The sequence below is a fragment of the Macrobrachium nipponense genome, chromosome 19 (assembly GCF_015104395.2).
Source record: "Macrobrachium nipponense isolate FS-2020 chromosome 19, ASM1510439v2, whole genome shotgun sequence".
Lineage (NCBI taxonomy): Eukaryota > Metazoa > Arthropoda > Malacostraca > Decapoda > Palaemonidae > Macrobrachium > Macrobrachium nipponense.
Window position 1 is genome coordinate 52,125,109 of NC_061088.1, and position 14,480 is coordinate 52,139,588.

General features: G+C 37.2%; 1 protein-coding gene across 3 annotated transcripts in view; it reads right to left on the minus strand.

Moving 5' to 3' along the window:
- Positions 1-14,480, minus strand: part of LOC135216899 (serine/arginine repetitive matrix protein 2-like) — a 622,749-nt gene that overhangs the window by 515,187 nt on the left and 93,082 nt on the right. Inside the window, exon 1 of one of the 3 annotated variants that reach the window (XR_010314977.1) lies at positions 4,654-4,696. The exons of the other annotated variants lie outside the window; for them this stretch is intronic. The gene's annotated coding sequence lies outside the window, so the exon portion shown is untranslated. Of the gene's footprint in view, positions 1-4,653; positions 4,697-14,480 lie in introns of those variants that run through there. 3 annotated transcript variants of the gene reach the window in all.

The window sequence follows — 14,480 nt, forward strand, 5'->3', positions numbered from 1 at the left end:
TCCATAATAAGCGACTAACTTTCCTTTATGACAACCATTGCTAAACAAGTGAACGTCTCCGGTAGTGGCGATTATAATAAAAAGAAAAAAATACAATATAGTAAAGAACACCTTTTTTACCCTTACAAACAAGCACACACTTTATATATATATATATATATATATATATATATATATAATATATATATATATATATATATATTTTACATAACATAGACCAGGCAGGTTCAGAAAAAAACTAGAATGTGGTTTATTTAGTTACTTTAGCTAAGGACAATACAAAGAAAAACATCATTAGGAACATAACCGACAGGAGCAATTCATCTGCAAAAGCCACTTCGTTGAGCAGGGGAGTAAATACCCCCAAAAAAATTAACGCCGGAGGCATTCCTGAATTAAATGAAAAAGGGATCGTACGGATAAAAGGAAATGGTTTTTAGCTACTCTATTTTTATAAATGAAACTTGAAAGGCTTTCTGAAAATAACAAGGAGATTGAAATTTCGTGAGGTTGACAGCCACAAAAGGGCTCCATACTTCGCTATGAGAAAACCATTTAGTAATATTGAACTCGTATTACTTTTGAGGTTACGATAAACTGAAGATTAAGCAACATGAAAATTCTTAACGCTTACGCGCGTTTGTATGTGTGTGTGTGTGTGTGTGAGAGAGAGAGAGAGAGAGAGAGAGAGAGAGAGAGAGAGAGAGAGAGAGCCAAATCGTTAAGTGGGTCAGGCCACCCAAAAAGGTCAATGTCTAAGCGTAATTCGGACGGATGAATCGTCGCCCATCATTCCCATGAATGAGAACTCGTACTACTGGATTATTCTCCAACATGCCATCAGGCGTGGCCTCGCAAACCCGCACGAGATTCGATCGTGGCATACTGCACGGTATGTACACTACAGCATGTGAAGAGAAGGATACGTAACTGAACATATTATACATGCTGACAAGGACAAGCGATGCATAATGCAAAAGGCTAAATCCACCGACGAACACTAATTAACCTTTAGGGAATAGTGATAAGCTTCACCCGAAAGAGATTTCTGATCAATAAGACTAGATACTCGGCAAGTGTGTCAATGAAGCAAGTGGTTAACTAAAATTATAAGATTAATCACATGTTAACGTCAACATTAGGCAAGGAAAAACACGGAGATTCCACTGTAATAAGAAAATGCTAAGAGAACTTCAATGACGTCCATCCCGAACATCACCCAAGCCCTCTCTCCTCTCTGGAAACATTTCCTCCTTCGGCCTACTTTTTCTGTCTAATCAAAACTCTTCCGGTCTCGCTCACATTACCTACGAATTAAGCCACTTTCTTCCCATCTGCTCTCATAATCATGGATGTTATTCTCCCACTGTGCAGAGACTGCGATCAAGGTTCAGGCGCTGGGAAGAGCGAAATTCTGTTGGGATCGCCAACCAAATGTCTTGGGAAGGGGAGAACGAGAAATTTAGCAGAAAAATAAGGTTAAATTACGTACGTCATTATTAAAATTTTGGTGAAACTTGCAAAATACATGCAAGTATTATATATATATATATATATATATATATATATATATATATATATATATATAACATATACATATACATAAATCTAATTTGTACGGAAACAGACAGAGAAGGACTGGCAAGAAATCTTCATCTATTTAACAGAAATAAAACATAATTGAGAATATTAAATTATCCACGACTGCTCTTTTAAACCAACGAATCATGTAAGCATGATTCTCGGTAAAACTAGTCGAAATTTGTCTTCAAATTGAATTAGTGTACCCAGTTATGACTCCCATATATCAAGTGTACGTGTTTGTCTAAAAAATGTGAATACACAAAAATATTCAACCAAGTAGGATAACCAAAGTCTACGCAACGTCACATTATACGAAGCAATCAACCAACCAAACAAGTCCTTCCTTACTAGTTAACACAACATTCTGATTTGTTTTGGAAAAACTAATCAGTATGTTTAAGCATTCTAACGTTCCATGACACGCCATTATAACAAAAATATAAAAAGCTGGCAAGGAAAATAAAATTACTTCTGCTTGCCGAATAAAGAAATAACATGGACTTTATGTCGGTTCTAGGAGCGTAACCAAAAATGTAAGAGAAGCGGCTCGTCCACCGGTGTTGTGTATGATTGGCACTACGGGATAACGTAGTTACTGCTAACAGACAAGATACACGGACGGACAGACAGACAGACGACCTCCTCCTCATTGGTTCCGAATTCCATCAAGATTCCGCGAGAGCCAATCAGCGGGGAGGAAGATAAGGAGGATTAGGGCTACATGGAATTATATATCGGGTTAGGATGCAACATGAGCATAAACTTACTATTGGATATTGACATATACTTGGTTTTCAGGGTTTCAGATTGAGATCTGTTGACAGACGGTTCTCCAAGTTATTTCCTCGTGGGTATCTACGCCACATCGCCCAAGGGTATTAATATGAATATTTTACCCACCACAGCTAGAAAGTCTCCAATTCTAACACAAGCGTGGTCAAGAGTTGGAAATAGCTAAGCGAGCATTTGTCTGAGAGAGAGAGAGAGAGAGAGAGAGAGAGAGAGAGAGAGAGAGAGAGAGAGAGAGAGCCATCTCTATATTAAGAAAGAAAACATCAATTCCGATGAGAATTTCCCCGGCAAGGAACTCCATCAAGGGGAAAGAAAAATGAATATTGTATCATCTCTCTGTCTGTCTCTCGCTTCCCCTCTGTCCCCGGCGCAGATCCCCTTTCGTGTGCCATCCGTTTACCCTTTCTTCATCCAGATGCATTTTTCCATCGACACAACTTTTCCATTTATTTTTTACACGTGTATTCATTTTGACGTTGCTATTTCTCTTTTTCGGTACAAACTTCACCTTTTATTCCATTCTCATATGTTGAATTTTATTTTATAATTTTCCAGATTTCACTAAGAGTTCTCAAAGGAATTTATCTTGTTTTTCTACCAGGGACAGATAAAGTACATGAATTTATCTATTGTCTATAGGCACAAAAATGCACAAAATCGAAGAGCCATCCATATATGTAACTTAGGATGCGTCGACAACATGACACAAGAGAGCACAGGACAATGAAATCGAAATGATCTCGGTATGCGCACACAAACATGTAACAAGGAATATCTATGAACACCCAAATAAGAATATCTCGTTGTACCACAAAAACAAAGCATATAAATGCTAGAAATTTAACAAATGACGGCCAGATACTCTTCAACTAATTACGATACAGGCAAAATCTCGACATGCAAAAAGGGGCAGGAATAATGCCCCTTGGCGTGCTGGGTTTTCATGTCAGTCGTAACTTTGTAGAGAAAGTAAAATACTATAAACAGTCGAACTACAATGCTTTGATGCAATGCCCCACGACTCTTAAGTAAAAACGGGACTGATACGAAAATTAAAATCCTTTGAGAGAGAGAGAGAGAGAGAGAGAGAGAGAGAGAGAGAGAGAGAGAGAGAGAGAGAGAGAGAGAGTTTCCTCTGGCTTCAAACTAGGATAAAAGTGAAAATGGAAAAAACAAGGCTGCTGATTTTACCTTTACTTTAAATTGAGGAACATTGCACAAATGTCATCAATATCGTATATAACGACATCAAAAACAACAGACAAAACCTGAAATTAATTATTCATTCCGCATATATCATCAAGCTTACAAATATATATACACACACACACACACATATATATATGTGTGTGTATATATATGTGTGTATTATATAGTATATATATATATATATATATATATATATATATATATATAGAGAGAGAGAGAGAGAGAGAGAGAGAGAGAGAGAGAGAGAGAGAGAGAGAGAGAGAAATGAACGTTATCATGCTCTGCTCTGATACGACACCTATTCAGGAACTTGAATTTCATAATCAGAAAAGCGTAATGGAGAGAGATGTGTTTGGTGTGAATAATCACCTGATAAACGCCACTTTCAATAATGACATTTCGGTGGGAAAAACCCGAGTGCCAGCATAGCGGACAAAAATTCCGCATCTTTCCACAATCATTCCAAAAAAATACCTCAGCAACACCAATATTTATGGCGCATAATGAGATGAGAGAGGGAGAGGGCGATACAGGGTGTTTGCAAAAGAGGGTGAAACCTACACTAGTGCTGCGAAGGATGGTGTCCATGACATTCAAGACTAAAAATACAAATACTATCACAAATCAAAATATGTTACGTCGACAGAATGACATACACATAATGGACCTTTTAGTTGTAGCTGGAATGAGTCACCATACGATGGCAACCTTACTTTTCAATTTTTTTTTTTCATAACTTTTGCGTTCATTATGGAATTCAGTAAAGTTTATTTACGTCCTATAAAGGGGCAATTATATCTAATTGGTCAATGTTTCGTGTCACTTCAGCACAGTCTGACATTGCCTAATGCATAATTTGGTATGGTTATGGAAGCAATACTCTCTCTCTCTCTCTCTTTCTCTCTGGCCGACTAATTAGTTATAATTAACTGAAGGGCATCACACAAAGCAATCAGAGCTCCAAACAAAGTAAAGTGACTGAAAACAACCACCCTTAACGTTAGCCAAAGAAAAGCACACAGGATACTGACACTGAGGGTTCCTCGAAACAAAAGGCCAGAAACCTACCAAACCTTAAGTCGAACCCATTCTCCATTTAGAAAGGACCTCGCTCCAATAAAACTCGGACGTTTACATGTTCTTCAAATGCAGCGCTGTGCACTGCTTTTCATTCAACACTTCAGAGGCAAAATCTAGATTTTAAGCCAGCACGACTCAACTGAGGCTTTGGTGCTGGATGTCACTCAAAGTTATTATCGGACCGAGAGCGCTTTCTGATACGATAAGATAGCAACTATAACTCGGTCCCGAACAATAGGTCAATCATATCGCAATATCCACATTTCGATACATCGCAATGTAAATCCTCTCTTTTGCATCATGTTTCAAATCAAATACTCTAAGTACATAAACTGCCAACTGAAACACCTCTCTTCTAAGACAAATATAAGGTTCTCCAATGAGTCTCACCGATGTGATAACTGAAATAGTTTCTCCTTCATCATCGTCATTGTTCTAATTCATTACAGTGAGTGATTGTCACATTCTTGCATACAAGCGAACTACGACCTCGACGGCCATAGTATGGCACCGTCAGTTTACATTAAAGAATCAATCAATAACTAATCAATTACAAAAGGCCCAATCATCTCACAGTAATCACACGCAGAACAGTTAAAGGCATATTAGTCCAACGGATTTGTGACGCAACAAACTGAAAACAATTAAATGAAACGCCCATAAGCTTTAAGAACCACTGAGAAGGAGCTACGGATACCAACGTTAACGATCTACCAGGACATCCGAGAGACTAATAATAATAATAAACACATCAGTCTTATTCAAAGCCTGATCAAATTCTTTCCACCATCTAACAGTCTGTTACTAAAAACAGACGTGAACAGACGACGGAAATGATTTCATGACAACACCCCTCCCCCTCTCTCTTTAAAAGGGCTTAGCTGCTCCTTCCCTCCGAGGTCCCATTCATCTTGCCTTTCTCTCCTTTTAAACTTCGTAGTCCTAAACTGGAGTACTGTCTTCCTTTTTACTGGAGCTGTTCAATCCTCCTCCCATAGCGAACCTGTTTTACTGTAATCACTTGTTTTCCTTCACTAAGCCTAACTCTAGAGTAAATCTTCGTAAAAACCCTCCCGTAACTCTGCGTAATGCTGATATAACTGACAAACAAACGAACCAAAACATAAACACAACCTCACTGACGTAGTAATTACATACAACGAAGAAAAGTTACCGTCGATGATTCCATTCTGGAAAACACTGTGTCCAGCCGGCTTTACATATCCGAAGACAATTGCCACCTAACATTCGCCTTTTTAGTACTTATTTGCTCTCTCTCTCTCTCTCTCTCTCTCTCTCTCTCTCTCTCTCTCTCTCTCTCTCTCTCTCTCTCTCTCGTACTTGATACGAACTCAGGATCTCGTAAGTGAGACAAGCTCAGTATAGAGAGACGAGATAACTCGCCTCATCCCATCTTGTACAGTTGAGATTCGATGATCACAAACCTTTTCACGCCAAATAAGATAACTGTATTGACACTAACTGTCCATTCTACAACAACTCGTCATGTAGTAATTTCAATCGTCATCACATACTATATCCTCACAATCATCAATTCCATCTCCCACTTCTCTGAATCTGGAGATGTACTCAAGATCGATCTTAAAGGCGAAAATGACAAACTAAATAAAAAGTGATTTTCATAATGATAAATCTCTTTTCTTTTCCACATTCATAATTGTAAAGGAAAAAAATTATTGTAATTTAAATTTCCGAACTTTGTCTAAACTTCTAAAAACAAAGGTATTAGGAAACGAGATAATAAAAGAATAAAAAAAAAGAGAGTGAGTGCGCCAGTGAAGTTTCCAGGCGAAAACTTGTGAAAGTGAAGTGAATAAAACAAGAGAACCTGAACTGCGAGCAAGTGAGTGTCTGTGTCCGCCCGCAAGCGCGCGCCACCCACATAAATGACAGAGTGACATCTACATAATAGATTCCTAATGATGAGGGCGCAGCACGAATAGTAAACCCCGGTGCTTTTCACAGCTTCCAGGTAAATGGTCGGTTCCAAATGGAGGGGGTCAGGTGGATCAGAATGAACGGAAGTCTCGAAACCTCCCTACGATCATCACTTGCTCCTCACACAGCAGTTTATTGACCGGGTTTTAATAAGTGTTTGTTTCAGTCGTTCGTCTGTATTCTCTTTTGCAGTCCTTCCTCCGTCTCGAATAGTTCCTCCGCCCTTCCGTCCATTCAATTTCACAACTTTTCGTCCTTGAATTTTTTCCAAGGTTCCATCCTTAGACATTTATCTTCTTAACTTTCGTTATTTTGAGTTGTTTTTTTCCACATATTCATCCATTTAATATTTATCACCCGTCCGTTTAAATTTCCAACTTTCATCCTTTCATTTTTTACGAACTTCTATCTTTTATCCTTATGTAGCGTTTTCCAAATCGTATATTTTTTTTTCACAATTTCTATTCTTATCATTTCTTCCGCTCTTCCATCCCTCATCTTAGCATCCTTCTCGGCATCCACCTTAAAATACGGTTTACCACTTTCTTCCTCCTGACGACGACTACGACAACGTTTTCATATGCTTTACCTGAACCATTTTTAAAATTAATTTTCTAAGGGTTTCGCCCATTTTTCAACAATCATTTAGTCTTCATTCCACACTATCGTTATCTTTTGATATTTATATATTTATATATCTATACGTTTCGTCCGCTCCATTCATACGATTTTTAACATTTCATCCACGTTTGAATACATTCTACACATCTTCATTCGTCCTAAATGTTTTCCTTCTAACCATTCAAATCCTCTCGCAATACAGACAAAGAACATTAGCGCTACAGAACTACGTTCCAGAGTGATAGTGCTATATTTGTTTTGTTTGTTTGGCGTGGTCTGTATGGTGTTGGCGTACCGCCTCGGTGGCCGCTAGTTCGATTCTCGGGCAATCCATTGAGGAGTTAAGAGATGTGTATTTCTGGTGATAGAAGTTCACTTTCAACGTGGTTCGGAAGCCAGGTAAAGCCGTTGGTCCCGCTGCTGAATAACCACTGGTTCCATGCGACGTAAAAACACCAAACAAACAATAGTGCTATAAAATGACAAGAACCGCAAATATAATGATGATTGAATATGGCAACCATATTTAGTCTCTCCATGTCTGCACTTCCAAAGTAAATCAAGTCAGTGTTTCATTTGATATCATTTCCGTCACTAAACTTTCTGCATTTAATAATTACTGCTGTACCTCATCTTTGTTGTCACTGCTTTATAGCGCGTAGCTTTATTTTGCATGAATATATTTGATTTTATTACATTCCGTACGTAATCACCATCCACCCCAGGTTAGTACAGAGTACAGACAATATTGTTTATAAAATATCCATTGTCTTTTTTTTGTTCAATATTAACAGCGGAAAACGTTAATATATTATAACAATTATCCCAGTAAGTTTTATGTGTATATAAAATATATATATATATATAAAATATATATATATATATATATATATATATATATATATATATATATATATATGTATATAGTTTACTTGTCAATGAGAAAATACGTATTTTCAGAAGCAATTCCCCTATAACTTCCTAAAATTATACGGTAATGACCTCTAGAGGCTACAGCTTATATCCATTAGATCATCATGATTAGTAATTTTACAGAAAACGTCTGACCATGTTATGTGACCAAGCACGAATTTATCTAAATATGTACATTTTCAGTTTACACTTTTTTTCCAGTTTTTGGTTTGTCTATGGGATGGAATTGCAATAGCAGAGAGAGAGAGAGAGAGAGAGAGACTTTGTTCATATTATTCCATTTACTCAAGAGGTAACACAGAAAATTATGACTGTCGTCTTTGCCGTGTTAATGGCCAAACACGTCTTCCTCCTTGAATTCAAGAAAGGAATAACTCCGTCCGAGAACACCCGAATATTCTGGTCATTCATTCTCACAAATACATACATTTCCTTTAGGATGTAACAACGGACGCATGTGTGTTTAATCACCAGAGTCCAAAGCTAAATGATATGGATTATCTTATCGTCCAGCACCGCAGAAATTAATTGAATTCTATCACGCACAATGGATGGTGGTGAAAAGCCAAGGCCACAGGCAGCCCATCACAGAAACTGGCTAATTATCTTCTATAGACATCAAATCACTTTCATCAAAACTGGAATGACAAAATGTCTTTCTTTGATTGTCTTCTCATACTTACCCGAATTTCGTTCTTATTTTCCATAATTAACATTGCTGTAATCGTGTCCGAGTTAGCAGCGAATCATTTCCTTAATTAGTCAAATACAGAGACTTCAATTAGAATTTGTTATAAGAACTGACGTTTAATATATTCTAAACATCTGAGGTAGGAAAATATTTAACTGCATGAAAAATTATTTGCCCGTAAAAGTAATCATACCAAATTTAACAATTATCAATATATTTAGAACAATTTTTGAGGCGAAAAAGTTATTCTCGAAATTCGAGTAAATTTTAATCAACTCAATATAACCTGAAATAGATCAACAAAACACAAACAATCTGACAAGCAACACAAAGAACCGTCGACTCCAAGGAAGAAAAACTTCCAAAGCTTTATAAAGAGTGTAATTTACCGGAAACGCCTCTTACGTTACATAATTAAACAAAATAAGCCATTAAAAGCCGGAGTCAAATCCCCCAAAACGCAAAAGGACGAAAAGACCGTTAACATTATTACAAGATGAGAGGAGTCTGTGGTGTCATTAGTTACGGTATGTTAGCCTAGTGTAAATCAAAGTTAATCTCTCTTTCTCTTTCTCTCTCTCTCCCTCCACTTTACACTTTACACATCACCCGCAAACCCTCCTTCAAGTTCCCTTGTTAGACGCGTCTTGTCTGTCACCGAAGAACCTCTACAAAACATCCGACGGCGGTGCAACTTCCCCGTCACTTTAATCCCAGAACACAAACACAGACTTCAAACGTTACATCTGCCACCATTACGGTAACTCGAGACCACGATGCATGCTAACGCCATCCAATGTTCTCTCTCTCTCTCTCTCTCTCTCTCTCTCTCTCTCTCTCTCTCTCACAATAACCCACACAAGTTGGGGTAAAAAGCTTCAATTCACACGATGCACTAGTCAAGGCATTAAGGAAACTATTTTCGAAAGTTGCATATGACCAGTAATATCAAATGAGGATCTGGATTTGAAGTGTCGTGGTCATGTATGCAATATCTAGCCGACAGTAAAACATTTATACAACTGACGAGACTTTTATCTTCAAGCATAAAAAAATACTTCTTCCCACAAAAGATAGTCAGAAACGTATCTACACAAATGCTTAAGCGATTCATGTATAGATAAATCAAGCCAAAGGTGGTTGTTCTTGCATTCAAAAGGGTACAGCAACAAAACACAAACTAGTATCTAAAACTACGTTTTTTATATATAAATAAATTACGTTCTTGGGGAAAATGTTAACCTTTTCACTTCTCTTGCTTTTTTTCAAGTATTATTTTCAAATCATGGCATATTACTTACGCATAGTTTAATGGGAAACGAATGCTCCACATGACACCCAAATTCTTCCAAAAAGCTGAACTTGCATAGGAAAGTACTTCATACAGAACATTCCTCTTCAGATAGTACATTAGTGTCAAAGGCAACGGACAATAAACCGTATTTCGTCGAGAGCCAGAGTGCACCAGAGACCATGATAATAAGTTTATACTACTCGATAAACCTTATACCCCGAGGAAAAAAAAATACTGGCTAAACAAACAAGAATGTGAAGAGGAAGTGAATGAAAACATGATAAATTTGCCGATAACTATCTTTAAGCGAACACGCACTTGTCCACGTCTAGCATTATATCCAAAATTGTTACTCTTTAGAAAGTCAGACAAAACCTGCCACCTGAGCGTTGCATGACGACATACACGCAAAAAAGGAAAGGCAATTAATTGCTGACATGAATCGAACTCGATACGGATAGACAATTCAAATAACGCGTGAAGACATGCTGACTTACATTACCACGCAAATAACACTATATTTATCTTCAATAGCAATGAGGACTATTTTTACGATTAATATACAGATAAAGAGCGGTGTTTACAGTAAATAAGCAAACGTGAACTTTACTGTAGCAGAGTTATTATGAACTCGACTTGAACAGAAGCAAACACGTTTATTGTTTAGATAGATAAAAAAAAGTAGATAACCTCCGTAAAACAAATTTAGTAAAAAACATGAACCGATTAAATCCTGCAACTTGTCTTCTTCCTAAGGACGGAAAAACAATTTCAGATACACGGACACCATCAAATTAATGAAATGAACGAATGTGGTCTAGATGTTCTGAAACATTAACAATTATGTTCCTCGTGCACTGCAGCACTAAATCAGCTTGCATATGGACCCATCACCCGTAAAATCCTCAGTCAATTACACTTCATAACCAGCGATGCGTTTGCACAACGATAATTGGAACATGGCCTTTGGTGCAAATACTTGGTTATTTCATCGCTACAAATATAACAAGTAAAAAATACGCGGAAGTTTCTTCGGCACGATCGAGTTTTCTGTACAGCGTAATAATCTAGGCCACCGAAAATAGATCTATCTTCTGGTGGCTTGTTTTATAAAGCTTATATATATATATATAATATCTATATATTAATATGTATATTAATTATATTATATAAGTTATATATATATTTGGATAAATATATAATATAAATAATTTTTTTTTTAATCACCGTGATTCATATACACACATCGAGCTACAAATGTCCTTTAATATCCAATTCGCTCTACCTCGGAATTAATGTATTTTCCTATATGTTAACCGAAGCGGAGTGTCACTGGAGTCCTGGTTTCTGCTCAGCCCTCTAGGCGCTGGTTCGAACCCACGAGAGAACGAAATTATCAACTAAAAAATACCCCTTCGGTTAACATATATGAAAAAGATATGAGATCCGAGGAAGAGCGAATTGGATATTAAAGGACATTTGTAGTTCGATGTATTATGTATGTGTGTATGTGTGTGTGTATATATATCTATTATATTATATATATATATATAATTATTAGATATATATCTATATATATATTAATAATATATATATTTATTATATATATATATATATATATATATAATATTATATATATATATAACATATATATAATAGTATATAATATATATATATATATACACACACATACTACTACTACTACTACTCTACTAACTACTACTACTACTATACACTAAAGGGCTAGGGGGGGAGGGCTGCAATTTGGTATGTTTGATGATTGGACGGTGGATGATCAGCACACCAATTTGCAGCCCTCTGGCCTCAGCAGTTTTCAAGACCTGAGGGGGGTCAGAAAATGGCGGAAGGACAGGCAAAGCCATCTCAATACTTTTCTTTTACAGAAAATGAAAAATACTATTATTATTCAGCATCATTTATAAACCAGATTTTATCTCCTTTTCCAGTGCACCTCCCGCGCAATGACAAACGGCCCTCCGGAGACGGCTCGAAGGAACCACCTCCTCCTCCTCCTCCTCCTCCTCCAGCAGCGAGCGGCAGGAACGTCGTTCGTCAGCCTCACAAACAACGCCAGACATGAGTCATGAGAGGAGCGGCAGCATGCGCTTCCTTTCACACATGGCACCATTAAAGCCATCGCGAGTGGCACAAACGTCCCCGGACACAGAACCAATCAAACAATGTTAATGGCATCATTTGCATCAAGCAGGAGTCCAGTTCAGCCATGCATAATCACCATTCTCTGTTTCGGGGACAATAAAAGTCTCATTTTTCTCCCGCCTTGCCACCTTTTTTTTTTTTTGGTACAATAAGACGCTCATATTTGTTTACACGTAATGGTTCGTTAACACTATGCATTTAAACCGGTTCGACTAACCTACAAAGCAAAAACCAAGACCCATGATTATGGTGGAAAGAAAGAGAGAGAGAGAGAGAGAGAGAGAGAGAGAGAGAGAGAGAGAGAGAGAGAGAGACTTATTATAAACGGTACAAAAAAAATTGAATAAAAAAAAAAGTAAAAACAGTCACCATTAATGAAGCCCCCACCCTAGAATATAACAACAACAAAACCCAAAAGATGCGCCGAGCACTTGTGTAAGTGCCGGAGGGCACAGAACCAACTCCAACCTCCCTTTTTCCTTCCTGGAATTGGTGGGAATCTGAGACGCCATCTCGGCTTCCCTGGCAGCATCTTAAAGGGGATTATCATAAATCTGTGAGACATGTGCACCCTACACTAAGACCCACAAAAACAACGAGGAAAATGGTGGGGTGGAAGCCTAAGGAAGTCCCACAAAGATTCATACATTTTCATTCATCGCATTTTTTCTTTAATTTTTCTGACAGATGCCATCACTCACGCGTCCCAAAAGGCAACACAGAGATTACTTCAGGCGAACACTTGACAACAATGCTCATCAGTCCATTTCGCCAATACACGTGGCAGGGTTGATTTGACCAAGGCCATTAAGAGTCCTCACTTGACGACGCCAATCAATAAACCAGCCCAAAACAGATGGCAATCCAGTAGTATATATAATTCATTGTAAATATAAACACAACAATCTATTCTGAATGTAAACACAGTATCTTAACGTGCATCCACATAAACATAAGCACTATACTACATTCACAAGGAAATAAATAAAACCTCAAATACGCAATGTAAGTATTTATGAACGTTCATATTATAAAGTATATATATATATATATATATATATATATATATATAATACACACGTACATATGTGTATATATACACACACACACACAATGTGTGTGTGTCACTCATATACCAGGCCGAGCAGCAAGCACACGCAATAAAGACGTTTTGCAAATAAAATATGCTTCAAGTATCCGATATCAAGGTCAATGGGATCCTGGCCTATCATGAAACCGTATACTTCCCCAAAACGTAATTATATATGATAAATGCACACCATCCTTTAACCATCAAGAAAACCGGTCTTAGTTAGGAGATTAATATTTAGGAGAGAGAGAGAGAGAGAGAGAGAGAGAGAGAGAGAGAGAGAGAGAGAGAGAGAGAGAGAGAGAGAGAGAGAGAGAATATTTCCTTCACTAATCGTTCTACATGTATTTTCATGACAACAGCATCTCAGACAATGATAACAATAATTATGCTTGCGATTAGCATTCTTTTGATGGTCGAGCGACCCCTCAAAGGCGTCACTGGCCCTTTCCAGCACCGGATAACTGATAACGACCGGTTCACGGTAGTCATTAGATATCGATCACCTTATCAAAATGCAGAAAACAAAACTCCTAATTGTAAACGCAATTCTCGAAATTGAAGGGGCTGGCCATCGATATCATTTAACTCCTCCCGATAACTGTAACATCGTCACTTGGGGTTTCGAGGAGGTTCTGTGGTATTCGATTTCAACTGACACACAATTAAAAATAATTAAAGAAAATGAACGGTAAGACATTATCACTTGAAGGAAACTACGAGTGCTTAATGATATTCCTAATAAAATTTACGACTAACAAATTTAAGACCAGCGTACTCTTTATAAAACATAAGATCATTGGAAAATATATTATTATTATTATTATTATTATTATTATTATTATTATATTATTATTACTATTATTATTATAAAGAGAACCAAGGGTTAAGCACCACACAGTATAAAAGGAAATTTGAAAGAAAAGAATAAAAGTATTTCCACCAATTTTGAACTTGTAAAAATTCCCAACGATTCAACTACATTTCACCAACTAGTAACAGTAGGAACAGAACCTGTGGAACACTGCGGTAGTGAGCCTCATGAA